Genomic DNA, 14,160 nt, shown 5'->3' with positions numbered 1-14,160 from the left:
GTCCATGTCTGGTCCATTTTTAGTCCATGTATAGTCCATGTCCGGTTCATGTATAGTCCATGTATAGCCCATGTCCGGTCCATGTATAGTCCATGTATAGTACATGTCCGGTCCATGTATTGTACATGTCCGGTCCATGTATAGTCCATGTCCGGTCCATGTATAGTCCATGTCTGGTCCATGTATAGTCCATGTATAGTCCATTTCCGGTCCATGTATAGTTCATGTATAGTCCATGTATAGTCCATGTCCGGTCCATGTATAGTCCACGTCCGGTCCATGTATAGTCCACGTCCGGTCCATGTATAGTCCACGTCCGGTCCATGTATAGTCCATGTCCAGTCCATGTATAGTCCATGTCCGGTCCATGTATAGTCCATGTATAGTCCATGTCCGGTCCATGTATAGTCCATGTATAGTCCATGTATAGTCCATGTCCGGTCCATGTATAGTCCATGTCCGGTCCATGTATAGTCCATGTCCGGTCCATGTATAGTCCATGTCCGGTCCATGTATAGTCCATGTCCGGTCCATGTATAGTCCATGTCCGGTCCATGTATAGTCCATGTCCGGTCCATGTATAGTCCATGTCCGTTCCATGTATAGTCCATGTATAGTCCATGTCCGTTCCATGTATAGTCCATGTATAGTCCATGTCCGGTCCATGTATAGTCCATGTCCGGTCCATGTATAGTCCATGTATAGTCCATGTCCGTTCCATGTATAGTCCAAGTATAGTCCATGTCCGGTCCATGTATAGTCCATGTATAGTCCATGTCCGGTTCATGTATAGTCCATGTCCGGTTCATGTATAGTCCATGTCCGGTCCATGTATAGTCCATGTATAGTCCATGTCCGTTCCAAGTATAGTCCATGTATAGTCCATGTCCGGTCCATGTATAGTCCATGTATAGTCCATGTCCGGTTCATGTATAGTCCATGTATAGTCCATGTCCGTTCCATGTATAGTCCATGTATAGTCCATGTCCGGTCCATGTATAGTCCATGTATAGTCCATGTCCGGTCCATGTATAGTCCATGTATAGTCCATGTCCGTTCCATGTATAGTCCATGTATAGTCCATGTCCGGTCCATGTATAGTCCATGTCCGGTCCATGTATAGTCCATGTATAGTCCACGTCCGGTCCATGTATAGTCCATGTCCGGTTCATGTATAGTCCATGTATAGTCCATGTCCGGTCCATGTATAGTCCATGTATAGTCCATGTCCGGTCCATGTATAGTCCATGTATAGTCCATGTCCGGTCCATGTATAGTCCATGTCCGGTCCATGTATAGTCCATGTCCGGTTCATGTATAGTCCATGTATAGTCCATGTCCGGTCCATGTATAGTCCATGTATAGTCCATGTCCGGTCCATGTATAGTCCACGTCCGGTCCATGTATAGTCCATGTATAGTCCATGTCCGGTCCATGTATAGTCCATGTATAGTCCACGTCCGGTCCATGTATAGTCGATGTATAGTCCATGTCCGGTTCATGTATAGTCCATGTATAGTCCATGTCCGGTTCATGTATAGTCCATGCATAGTCCATGTCCGGTTCAAGTTTAGTCCATGTATAGTCCATGTCCGGTTCATGTATAGTCCATGTATAGTCCATGTATAGTCCATGTCCGGTTCATGTATAGTCCATGTATAGTCCATGTCCGGTCCATGTATAGTCCATGTCCGGTTCATGTATAGTCCATGTCCGGTCTATGTATAGTCCATGTCCGGTCTATGTATAGTCCATGTCCGGTCTATGTATAGTCCATGTCCGGTTCATGTATAGTCCATGTATAGTCCATGTCCAGTTCATGTATAGTCCATGTCCGGTTCATGTATAGTCCATGTATAGTCCATGTATAGTCCATGTATAGTCCATGTCCGGTTCATGTATAGTCCATGTATAGTCCATGTATAGTCCATGTATATTCCATGTCCGGTTCATGTATAGTCCATGTATAGTCCATGTCCGGTTCATGTATAGTCCATGTACGGTCCATATATAGTCCATGTCCGGTTCATGTATAGTCCATGTATAGTCCATGTCCGGTCCATGTATAGTCCATGTATAATCCATGTATAGTCCATGTCCGGTCCATGTATAGTCCATGTATAGTCCATGTCTGGTCCATGTATAGTCCATGTATAGTCCATGTATAGTCCATGTCCGGTCCATGTATAGTCCATGTCCGGTTCATGTATAGTCCATGTATAGTCCATGTCTGGTCCATGTATAGTCCATGTATAGTCCATGTATAGTCCATGTCCGGTCCATGTATAGTCCATGTCCGGTCAATGTATAGTCCATGTCTGGTCCATGTATAGTCCAAGTATAGTCCATGTATAGTCCATGTCCGGTCCATGTATAGTCCATGTATAGTCCATGTCTGGTCCATGTATAGTCCATGTATAGTCCATGTCCGGTTCATGTATAGTCCATGTATAGTCCATGTATAGTCCATGTATAGTCCATGTCCGGTTCATGTATAGTCCATGTATAGTCCATGTATTGTCCATGTATAGTCCATGTGTAGTCCATGTCCGGTTCATGTATAGTCCATGTATAGTCCATGTATAGTCCATGTCCGGTCCATGTATAGTCCATGTCTGGTCCATGTATAGTCCATGTATAGTCCATGTATAGTCCATGTCCGGTTCATGTATAGTCCATGTATAGTCCATGTCCGGTTCATGTATAGTCCATGTATAGTCCATGTCCGGTCCATGTATAGTCCATGTCCGGTTCATGTATAGTCCATGTATTGTCCATGTATAGTCCATGTATAGTCCATGTCCGGTTCATGTATAGTCCATGTATAGTCCATGTATAGTCCATGTCTGGTCCATGTATAGTCCATGTATAGTCCATGTATAGTCCATGTCCGGTTCATGTATAGTCCATGTATAGTCCATGTATAGTCCATGTCCGGTTCATGTATAGTCCATGTATAGTCCATGTCCGGTCCATGTATAGTCCATGTCCGGTTCATGTATAGTCCATGTCCGGTCCATGTATAGTCCATGTATAGTCCATGTCTGGTCCATTTTTAGTCCATGTATAGTCCATGTCCGGTTCATGTATAGTCCATGTATAGCCCATGTCCGGTCCATGTATAGTCCATGTATAGTACATGTCCGGTCCATGTATTGTACATGTCCGGTCCATGTATAGTCCATGTCCGGTCCATGTATAGTCCATGTCTGGTCCATGTATAGTCCATGTATAGTCCATGTCCGGTCCATGTATAGTTCATGTATAGTCCATGTATAGTCCATGTCCGGTCCATGTATAGTCCATGTATAGTCCACGTCCGGTCCATGTATAGTCCACGTCCGGTCCATGTATAGTCCACGTCCGGTCCATGTATAGTCCACGTCCAGTCCATGTATAGTCCATGTCCGGTCCATGTATAGTCCATGTCCGGTCCATGTATAGTCCATGTCCGGTCCATGTATAGTCCATGTCCGGTCCATGTATGGTCCATGTCCGGTCCATGTATAGTCCATGTCCGGTCCATGTATAGTCCATGTCCGGTCCATGTATAGTCCATGTCCGTTCCATGTATAGTCCATGTCCGTTCCATGTATAGTCCATGTATAGTCCATGTCCGGTCCATGTATAGTCCATGTCCGGTCCATGTATAGTCAATGTATAGTCCATGTCCGTTCCATGTATAGTCCATGTATAGTCCATGTCCGGTCCATGTATAGTCCATGTCCGGTTCATGTATAGTCCATGTATAGTCCATGTCCGGTTCATGTATAGTCCATGTCCGGTCCATGTATAGTCCATGTATAGTCCATGTCCGTTCCAAGTATAGTCCATGTATAGTCCATGTATAGTCCATGTCCGGTTAATGTATAGTCCATGTATAGTCCATGTCCGTTCCATGTATAGTCCATGTATAGTCCATGTCCGGTCCATGTATAGTCCATGTCCGGTCCATGTATAGTCCATGTATAGTCCACGTCCGGTCCATGTATAGTCCATGTATAGTCCATGTCCGGTTCATGTATAGTCCATGTATAGTCCATGTATAGTCCATGTCCGGTCCATGTATAGTCCATGTATAGTCCATGTATAGTCCATGTCCGGTCCATGTATAGTCCATGTATAGTCCACGTCCGGTCCATGTATAGTTCATGTATAGTCCACGTCCGGTCCACGTATAGTCCATGTCCGTTCCATGTATAGTCCATGTATAGTCCATGTCCTTTCATGTATAGTCCATGTATAGTCCATGTCCGGTCCATGTATAGTCCATGTCCGGTCCATGTATAGTCCATGTATAGTCCATGTCCGTTCCATGTATAGTCCATGTCCGGTCCATGTATAGTCCATGTATAGTCCATGTCCGGTTCATGTATAGTCCATGTATAGTCCATGTCCGGTTCATGTATAGTCCATGTCCGGTCCATGTATAGTCCATGTATAGTCCATGTCCGTTCCATGTATAGTCCATGTATAGTCCATGTATAGTCCATGTCCGGTTCATGTATAGTCCATGTATAGTCCATGTCCGTTCCATGTATAGTCCATGTATAGTCCATGTCCGGTCCATGTATAGTCCATGTATAGTCCATGTCCGGTCCATGTATAGTCCATGTATAGTCCATGTCCGTTCCATGTATAGTCCATGTATAGTCCATGTCCGGTCCATGTATAGTCCATGTCCGGTCCATGTATAGTCCATGTATAGTCCACGTCCGGTCCATGTATAGTCCATGTATAGTCCATGTCCGGTTCATGTATAGTCCATGTATAGTCCATGTATAGTCCATGTCCGGTCCATGTATAGTCCATGTATAGTCCATGTATAGTCCATGTCCGGTCCATGTATTGTCCATGTATAGTCCACGTCCGGTCCATGTATAGTCCATGTATAGTCCACGTCCGGTCCACGTATAGTCCATGTACAGTGCCTTGCGAAAGTTTTCGGCCCCCTTGAACTTTGCGAACTTTTGCCACATTTCAGGCTTCAAACATAAAGATATAAAACTGTATTTTTTTGTGAAGAATCAACAACAAGTGGGACACAATCATGAAGTGGAACGACATTTATTGGATATTTCAAACTTTTTTAACAAATCAAAAACTGAAAAATTGGGCGTGCAAAATTATTCAGCCCCCTTAAGTTAATACTTTGTAGCGCCACCTTTTGCTGCGATTACAGCTGTAAGTCGCTTGGGGTATGTCTCTATCAGTTTTGCACATCGAGAGACTGACATTTTTTCCCATTCCTCCTTGCAAAACAGCTCGAGCTCAGTGAGGTTGGATGGAGAGCATTTGTGAACAGCAGTTTTCAGTTCTTTCCACAGATTCTCGATTGGATTCAGGTCTGGACTTTGACTTGGCCATTCTAACACCTGGATATGTTTATTTTTGAACCATTCCATTGTAGATTTTGCTTTATGTTTTGGATCATTGTCTTGTTGGAAGACAAATCTCCGTCCCAGTCTCAGGTCTTTTGCAGACTCCATCAGATTTTCTTCCAGAATGGTCCTGTATTTGGCTCCATCCATCTTCCCATCAATTTGAACCATCTTCCCTGTCCCTGATGAAGAAAAGCAGGCCCAAACCATGATGCTGCCACCACCATGTTTGACAGTGGGGATGGTGTGTTCAGCTGTGTTGCTTTTACGCCAAACATAACGTTTTGCATTGTTGCCAAAAAGTTCAATTTTGGTTTCATCTGACCAGAGCACCTTCTTCCACATGTTTGGTGTGTCTCCCAGGTGGCTTGTGGCAAACTTTAAACGACACTTTTTATGGATATCTTTAAGAAATGGCTTTCTTCTTGCCACTCTTCCATAAAGGCCAGATTTGTGCAATATACGACTGATTGTTGTCCTATGGACAGAGTCTCCCACCTCAGCTGTAGATCTCTGCAGTTCATCCAGAGTGATCATGGGCCTCTTGGCTGCATCTCTGATCAGTCTTCTCCTTGTATGAGCTGAAAGTTTAGAGGGACGGCCAGGTCTTGGTAGATTTGCAGTGGTCTGATACTCCTTCCATTTCAATATTATCGCTTGCACAGTGCTCCTTGGGATGTTTAAAGCTTGGGAAATATTTTTGTAGCCAAATCCGGCTTTAAACTTCTTCACAACAGTATCTCGGACCTGCCTGGTGTGTTCCTTGTTCTTCATGATGCTCTCTGCGCTTTTAACGGACCTCTGAGACTATCACAGTGCAGGTGCATTTATACGGAGACTTGATTACACACAGGTGGATTGTATTTATCATCATTAGTCATTTAGGTCAACATTGGATCATTCAGAGATCCTCACTGAACTTCTGGAGAGAGTTTGCTGCACTGAAAGTAAAGGGGCTGAATAATTTTGCACGCCCAATTTTTCAGTTTTTGATTTGTTAAAAAAGTTTGAAATATCCAATAAATGTCGTTCCACTTCACGATTGTGTCCCACTTGTTGTTGATTCTTCACAAAAAAATACAGTTTTATATCTTTATGTTTGAAGCCTGAAATGTGGCAAAAGGTCGCAAAGTTCAAGGGGGCCGAATACTTTCGCAAGGCACTGTATAGTCCACGTCCGGTCCATGTATAGTCCATGTATAGTCCATGTCCAGTTCATGTATAGTCCATGTACGGTCCATGTATAGTCCATGTCCGGTTCATGTATAGTCCATGTATAGTCCATGTCCGGTCCACCTCTGGTCCATGTCCGGTCCACCTCCGGTCCATGTCCGGTCCACCTCTGGTCCATGTCCGGTCCACCTCTGGTCCATGTCCGGTCCATGTCCGGTCTAGCTACTGGGCAGGCTGCCTAAACTGCTTTGGACTCATCTGATGAACCTGGGATGATTAGCCTCATTAGGCCCACAACAAAATTAATAACCATGAGCAGGATTTAATGAAACCCAGCCATTACAGAGAACCCCTCATCTTTTATGAGAATATACTGTATTACTCATATATCTTAATCTTAAACTTAAATCTCAAACAGTTGATGAGAAATGTATGATACATCATGGTAGTTATGTTTGAAACCAGAAATGAGACTGTTTAGTTACTAAATAACCCAGCTATTTTCAGAGGCTTTAAGTTCATTGTTCAGCAAAGAACAGGGAGAGATCAAATTTTCCTCCCCAAGAGAACAATGCACATGGTGCCGTAAACAGAAATATTTCTCTGAAATCAATAGGTCTGAGGAAGACTAATTATCCTGCATTTGCTGTGCAGTGGCTGCTCTACATAGGCAGTCAGTTTTCCACGTTGATTCAACGTCATCACATTGACATGCAAACAACGTTGATTCATCCAGTTTTTGCTCAGTGGGATGTTAACTCTGTCTTCACATGTGGGATAAGGGACTCAAAAGAGTCCGTTTTAAACCACGTCTTGCAGACAGAGGTACTTTACACAGCACGACACCCATTTTCCATGACTTGAGATTCCCATTAGCGTTATGCAGTCTTCAAGGAATCTAATGCAAGTTGTAGAAGTTGACATAATATGTGCTCTTAACCACTTACCCTTTGGTGGCTAAGCACTTTCTAGACATTTTTCTCTTCTCAGCTGAAGAATCACATACTGTATAGTACAACTGTGTTTGTTGGGCGACATTTCAAGATTTCAAGATGAATGTAATACATAACTTCACAGGTGAGAGTTGAGCCATTGGGGGCATGTATGCTGATACACAGCATGTCAGAAACGAAGGCTAACCGAATAGATTGGTCTGGTAATGAAACTTAAATGATGCCAATGTGGCACGAGTAGATATTTTAGCGGGTATCTGATGATCTCTTTGTAACTGATTAATTCGAAATTCATACACCCAGTTAAATCGGTGTCGGTGTTCAGTGTCAGGGAACTTATCACTGTGTTCAAGTACTGTAATAAAGATCGTCCCATGCAGCTATAGTAAGTGATGGATTTGCCTATGAGTCACGGGAACATTCTCCATGAACAGACAAAGAAATCAAAAAGACAGTAGTGGATCTTGAACAGGTGTATTGGGAATCGCTATAGGTATAGCAGACACAGCTATGACAACCTCTCGGTTATTAGCCACACAGGAGGTAATGTACTGGTGCAGTGAACTCTTTGACATTGTTAGGGAAAGAAAGGGACCAGTTTCAACAGTTTTTGCAACAGTTTTTCAATGGGAACTGAATGAGACATACAGGATACAGAGGAGTTTATTAAGCAATAAGGCACGAGGGGGTGTGGTATATGGTCAATATACCACAGCTAAGTGCTGATCTTAGTCGACAAAAAGCAGTGCCTTATTGCTATTATAAACTGGTTACCAACGTAATTAGAGCAGTACAAATAAATGTTTTGTCATACCCATAATATATGGTCTGATATACCATGGCTGTCAGCCAATCAGCATTCAGGGCTCAAACCACCCAGTTTATAATGGCTGCTAAAGGGAGGACATGTCCATTTGCACTCCTGTCAGTTGGTTCATACTCGAAAACAAGATATTTTCTGCTGAAAAATCTTCAGCTGAAATATTTTCTTGAGGATAATAGTGTTTTTGAAAATATTTTCTTGTTTATTACACTGACTTGAGGGTTCAGACAGCCTTGGAATTGTAAAGGTTATAGTTAGGGTTCAATTCAATCCGTATCTCTGAAGTTCAGCTTTACAGCGTAACTGAAATTAAAAGCAATGTTCCCTCTTTAGTGGAGACTGCATTCACGGTTAACGCTGCATATGTCGGCTCAATCTGACATTATTTTAACATTTGTCATTAGGGAATCTGTAACGCTTCAACATCACAGGTTGTATAGAGTCATTACACTTTGTAGGCGGACTGTCCTTGAAGGACTATGATGGTCGTGCTTAGAATTGAAATGTTTGCCTTTATAAAACACGCAGGATCTCCATTAGGACTCTGGGATATTCTCAGGTATTTACCATAACTGTGAAGCAACATGGAACTCCTGGGTTTCTTTTGTGTTATCCTGAATGAACAGTAATTGTGATACTAACAGTAGTCCCACTGTAGAGATGAAGCATGCCATTTGTACAGTAGAGCTTGTGTTCTGCGTTGATTGATTAATATCGTCAACACTGAATAGTGTTTTCTGTTGTATTGGCTATTCTCTGTTAGGAATTCAATTTTGCCCAAGTCACCCTGGGCAGGTTTGTATTGTACTTTTTCTCCCAATTTCAATTGTGATCTTGTCTCATCGCTGCAACTCCCCAACGGGCTTGGGAGAGGCGAAGGTCGAGTCATGCGTCCCCCGGGAGATGCTGGGCCAATTGTGCGCCGCCCTATGTGATTCCCGGTCACGGTCAGTTGTGACACAGCCTGGGATCGAACCCGGCTCTGTAGTGACGCCTCAAGCACTGCGATGTAGTGCCTTAGACCGCTGCACCACTCGGGAGGCCCCTGGGCAGAAACATTTCTTATACCATATTAATCGCTTGGCCATCTAAATGAAGGTTATACTTCAAAGGGCCTTGTTTCACCATCGAGTGTCCCTTGTGTTGTCTCAGGGGCCTCTGCCCTAACCACCCTCATCCTCACCATCATGTCCCAGATTTAATATCAGAGGCAGGTGTTTATCGTTGTCTCTGATTGGGAACCATGTTTAGGCAGCCATATTCTTTGAGTGTTTTGTGGGTGATTGTTCCTGTCTTTGTGTTTGTTGTCACCAGATAGGCTGTTTAGGTTTTCGCACGTTTATTGTTTTGTTAGTTTATTCATGTATAGTTTTCTTCATTAAAAAAACCATGAATAGAAACCACGCTGCATTTTGGTCCGCCTCTCCTTCACCTCAAGAAAACCGTTACAGTCTGTGGTGTCTGAGGTGTGCGTTTATGGTATCTGAGATGTGTGTTTGTGGTATCTGAGGTGTGTGTGTGTAGTATCTGAGGTGTGTGTGTGTAGTATCTGAGGTGTGTGTTTGTGCTGTCTGAGGTGTGTGTCTATGGTATCTGAGGTGTGTGTCTGTGGTATCTTAGGTGTGTGTATGTGGTATCTGAGGTGTGTGTCTGAGGTGTGTGATTGTGGTGTCTGAGGTGTGTGCGTTTGTGGTATCTGAGGTGTGTGTTTGTAGTATCTGAGGTGTGTGCGTGCGTGCGTGCGTGCGTGCGTGCGTGCGTGTGTGCTTACATGTAAGAATGAAAACATTGACAATAGCCAAAGGAAATATAAATGTCAGTTAGTTGCTGTTATTGGCTCAGAGAGGGGTGGTGTTGGCTACAGCCCTTCAATAGCCGAGCCAATAATCAAGTGAAAACCACGGCCTAATGCTCAACCCAATTATTATGCAATTATAAAACAATACTAAACTGCAATGTCGTTCCTAGAGAAATTACACTGATATTACACAGAAATACAAGCAACACAATATAAGGTGTTGGTGGCAAAGAAACAATGGACAAAATGTGTTTTGGCAGATAGGGCATGAAAATACAATGTTATCGTGATTGCATCATGGCTGGAAGACTTTTTGACCAGCAAACAGCAAGTGTAGCAGATGTGAAATGGCTAGCTAGTTAGCGGTGCAGACTAGTAGGGTTCAATCGGTGATGTGACCCGCTCGCAGATCTTAAAGTAAACATTTATCTTGCTCACGCAAGGACCGCAGCGTTTGTGGAGTGACAGGTAACAACGCTTTGTAGGCAACACAAAGTGTTCAGAGGGTCCCTGGTTCCTTCCAGAAAATGGTAATTAAGTATGATAAAAAAGCAGCTTTTCTGTGTTGGAATGGTGTGGGCGTACCCCAACAACAGAATGGTGTGGGCGTACCCCAACAACAGAATGGTGTGGGCGTACCCCAACAACAGAATGGTGTGGGCGTACCCCAATAACAGAATGGTGTAGGCGTATAACAGTCATTAAAAATATTCATGCGAGAAGACCACTGAGTGGCTAGCACATCCTCTTCTAGTCCGCTGATTGGCCAGCTCATCCTCCTAAGGACTATGACATCATACTCTGGGAGGACATAGCACATCTTGTTTTTGAAGATGTTCACCTATTTATGCTTTGGCCACAAATACGAGTATAGGATGAGTCAACAACATTATTTGGGTATGTGTTAACAGAAAAGATTTTCACTGGACAGTTACTTCAAGGCGAGGTATTCTAGGGCATGTGGCATTTTCAGGAGTGTGAGGCTCACTGTGTGGTGAGGAAATCATTCTGAAAGCAAATTGAATAGCCTGCGTCATCCCTTAGACAGCTATTTGTCCTGGAGAAACCGTATACAGGTCAGATGTGTCACAAATGCTAATCCTCACAGTCGTTTCAGCGGAGTTGGGGAGGGTCATTTGTTTGATTGAAGCCATTACCCTGTCATTCACTGCTGTGCTGTAATGTATTGTTCAGGGCTCTGATACATCTACATATTTTTGTTCAAGTTTGATAATTAATAACTTTATAGCATAACCCAAGGCGTGTTCTTAATCAATTGTAAACATTTCAAAATGCATTAGTAAGGATCAGGCTTTAAACGTTTCCCATCTAGTTATCAAGCATTGGGAATTGGTCTATTGGTAGTGCTGTTCAGATCAAATTGGAACTCACAAAATTGTTTACAACGCGGATCCCAAACATTTATGCAATTACAGCTGCTGGCATTATTGCCTTCAGAGTTAGGAGTCATTTTAGGTAAAACAATATCTAATGGAACACATTGCTAGCTTCGTTAAAATCACTTCAAGCAGGGAAGTTTTAAGACAAGAGCTGAGGATATTGTTGATGAATTGTCTGAGTAGGGGGGTATTAAATGAACGTACTGCATGAAGTGCTTTTTTTAATGGTTCCTTCTCCTTTTGACCAGGAAAGCACCATAGAACATAATAGATATGTTTGTTATGTGGTACACGTCCTATATTTACAGTTCCATTACATACAGTCTGTACAGTGTAAATATGCATTTATACGTTCAATCAGGAATTTTAACAAGTCAGTCAATCAACGAACTGCATTGGACACAGTACAGTAGATAATGACACAATATAGCTGGGTGATATGGCCAAAAATCCATATCTCGATAAACTGCCTGAATGCAATGATGAAAAATAGAACAAAACGATTATAACATATCAAATATTTTTTAACAATTATCCTACAAACTACTACTACTAGTTTGATGGTTGTAGCCATCAATTGTCCCATTAACAATCACCCAATTACTTATTTAATTTTAAACTTTCTCTAGTAAAGGCTACTTATCGTAATGAACAATATCAGCAAAATGCCTGCGATAAGTGTTCGGTATGGTCGGTGTCAATAGTTTTCTATTTATCATCCCAGCTTTGTGATGCAGTTACATAAGTGTATCAAACATCAGAGGAGAGAGGAGATGGATGGAGATGTCGATTCCAACCCATCTTCAGAATATAGCAGGCATCAGCTCATTTTTCCAGCTAGATTGACAGGAATTTAAAATGCTGCAAGTAGCTAATACCTCTGAATTGGATTTTAACGTGTAGGGGATTTGACTATAAATAAACTTTCTTGTAGCCGATACTATGCCACCGTTTTTCATACGCGAGATGAGGTCCTGAGGACTAAACTAACATTGTCACGTTCTGACCTTAGTTCCTTTGTTTTGTCTTTGTTTTAGTATGGTCAGGGCGTGAGTTGGGGTGGGCAGTCTATGTTCCTTTTTCTATGATTTGGGATTTCTGTGTTTGGCCTAGTATGGTTCTCAATCAGAGGCAGCTGTCAATCGTTGTCCCTGATTGAGAACCATACTTAGGTAGCCTGTTTTCACCCTTGAGTTATGGGTGATTATTTTCTGTTCTGTGTTTTGTGTATTCACCGTACAGGACTGTTTCGTTGTTGCTTTATTGTTTTGTTTCAGTGTTCGATTGTTCTATTAAATCAATATGGACACTTACCACGCTGCACATTGGTCCTCCTCTTCTTCCACCACCAACAACGGCCGTTACAAACATACTACACAGGTTCTTTAAATCAGGGGGGGGGGGGATAATAGGAATGATATACTGATCAATAATAATACTGTCACGCCCTGACCTTAGAGATCCTTTTTATGTCTCTATTTTGGTTTGGTCAGAGCGTGAGTTGGGGTGGGCATTCTATGTTTTGTGTTCTATGTTTTCTATTTCTGTGTGTTTAGCCGGGTGTGGTTCTCAATCAGAGGCAGCTGTCTATCTTTGTCTCAGATTGAGAACCATACTTAGGTAGCCTTTTCCCACCTGTGTTTTGTGGGTAGTTATTTCCTGTTTTGTTTGTTCCGCTTTGTTCTTTTTTGTTCCAGTGTTCAGTTTTATTAATAATCATGAACACGTACCACGCTGCACCTTGGTCCTCTTCGTCAAACATCCGTTACAAATACATTTTCCTTCTGAGTTACACATTACACAACAATATTTGTATATGTTCCACGGAAGCTGTCGTACAAAATCACAAGACATAAAAACGTCAGGTTTTTAATTCTACTCAATACAGATCAGTGGTGGAAAAAGTACCAAATGGTCATATTGGAATAAAGATATCTTAATAGATAATGACTCAAGTAAGTGAAAGTCACCCACTAAAATACTACTTGAGTTAGTCTAAAAGTATTTGGTTTAAAACATACTTAAGTTTCAAAAGTAAATGTAATTGCTAAAGTATACTTCAGAATCAAAAGTAAATTATAAATCATTTAAAATTCCAAACCAGACAGCACCATTTTTTTGTTTTATTTATTTAAGGCTAGCCAGTGGCACACTCCAACACTCAGACATAATCTACAAATTAAGCATGTGTGTTTAGTGAGTCCACCAGATCAGAGGCAGTTTGGATGACCAGGGATGTTCTCTTGATAAGTGCATGAATTGGACCATTTTCTTGTCCTGCTAAGCATTCAAAATGTAATGAGTACTTTTGGGTGTCAGAAAATGTATTGAGTAAAAAGTACATTATTTTCTTTAGGAATGTAGTGAAGTAAAAGTAAAAGTGAAATAAAGGTGAATAAAAAGAGTAAAGTACAGATACCCCCCAAAATGAATAATGAGTACTTTATATATAACTCCCAGTCAAAGGAGATCTCAGGAGGGACATTCTTGCCATACACACAGTTACGATCCACGGATATTCTTCCAAATTTAGACTAGTCCAATGTCGCCACTCCCGTTCTACCTGCGCACGGGAATTTCTTGAACGACAGAAAACAGCCAAGTTATATACTGAAGGCCACACCCTTAATTA

The sequence above is a fragment of the Oncorhynchus mykiss genome, chromosome 31 (genome assembly GCF_013265735.2).
Source record: "Oncorhynchus mykiss isolate Arlee chromosome 31, USDA_OmykA_1.1, whole genome shotgun sequence".
Taxonomy (NCBI): Eukaryota; Metazoa; Chordata; class Actinopteri; order Salmoniformes; family Salmonidae; genus Oncorhynchus; species Oncorhynchus mykiss.
Note: the sequence above shows the minus strand (reverse complement) of the source record.